Raw genomic sequence first — 1,326 nt, 5'->3', positions numbered from 1 at the left:
TATTGAGACAGAGTCTCACTCTGTTGCCCGGGCTAGAGTGCCGTGGCATCAGCCAAGCTCACAGCAACCTCAAACTCCTGGGCTCAAGCAATCCTCCCGCCTCAGCCTCCCAGAGTGCTAGGATTACAAGCGTGAGCCACCGTACCCAGCCAAATATGTTTTCTTTGTCATGCTTTTGTGAACAGTTTATAAATGTTTCTTCTCTCACCCCTCCCAGAAGAGTCCTGAGCCACTTTCAGTCTGCCTGATTCATGAATCGCTGAATTCGCTAATAAAGTCATGAAAATTTGAATGTGTCTAGATTTATCTTTTAACAATCCAAGGCCATGGCCCTTGAGAACTTTCCTGCAAAATACACGGATTATTATTTTGAGATATAATATGGATTTTCATCTATTACACATGGAAATATTTAGTGAGGCAGGATTTTGTGAACGTAAATACTGTATACACTGTAAGAGGCCTTGGGTACACATACCCTATGAGCCAGCAATGAGTGCTCTTGGGTGCCTTGATACATGTACACTTTTTAAAAACTGTGCAATTTATGGGTTAGGATATATTGAGAAATTGGAATGGACTGTAAAATATGGTTGATTGATTTTTATTTTAAATTTAACAAATATATGTTTGTTGTAAGAAAAACTTACCCAAAGCCACCAAAATAACAAACACATGAGCCTGTGAAGAAGAGATTGAAGGTTCCCCTGCTTCCCAATGTGAGTGGCTTGCTGTCACACTTTTATATGTGACCCATAGGAAGGGGTGGTGGCTTTGCAGTGTAATAGGTACTATGTGGTCAAGGAGCCCAAGAAGTCCCAAGTCCTGCCCTGACAATCATCTGGCCTCCCTGGGCAGTGGGACAAGTGTGAAGGCAAAGAAAAAGAAAATAACACTAGTGTTTGCAGAAATGTCACCTCAGGACAGGAAACTCTGGTAAACTGAGGCAAAGTATGCGGTTTATGATAGAGGCTGAAAAGGCTCATCCCTAGCCCTCAGCCCAGAGTGGACTTTACCTCATTTTCTGAAGTGGCGATGAAATGATAGAAGTCAGTGAAAGCAAAGAATGGAGGCAGACAGACAGGCAGACGGATGACTCCACCTCTGTGCTCAAGCTTCCTGGAGTGTCCGTTGCTTGTGGGATCAAAAGGAATGTCTTGGGGCTTGGTCTGCGGGAATTACGGGCTCCTCCACTAGTCCCGTGTTTAGATAGGTCAAGCGAGACAGATGTACGAGGGTTCCATGGTGTAATGGTGAGCACTCTGGACTCTGAATCCAGCGATCCGAGTTCAAATCTCGGTGGGACCTCTCTGTTTAATTGGAAAG

At 44.3% G+C, this 1,326-nt stretch overlaps 1 non-coding gene across 1 annotated transcript; it reads left to right on the top strand.

The window, feature by feature from the left end:
* The first annotated feature begins 1,236 nt into the window (after positions 1-1,236).
* TRNAQ-CUG lies at positions 1,237-1,308 on the top strand. The gene has a single exon. It is a non-coding gene; the product is annotated as a tRNA-Gln (tRNA).
* Positions 1,309-1,326: the final 18 nt, after the last annotated feature.

The sequence above is a fragment of the Propithecus coquereli genome, unplaced genomic scaffold, assembly GCF_000956105.1.
Source record: "Propithecus coquereli isolate 6110/MARCELLA unplaced genomic scaffold, Pcoq_1.0 Scaffold59, whole genome shotgun sequence".
Classification (NCBI taxonomy): domain Eukaryota; kingdom Metazoa; phylum Chordata; class Mammalia; order Primates; family Indriidae; genus Propithecus; species Propithecus coquereli.
Note: the sequence above shows the minus strand (reverse complement) of the source record. Positions and strands in the feature narration are given on the sequence as shown.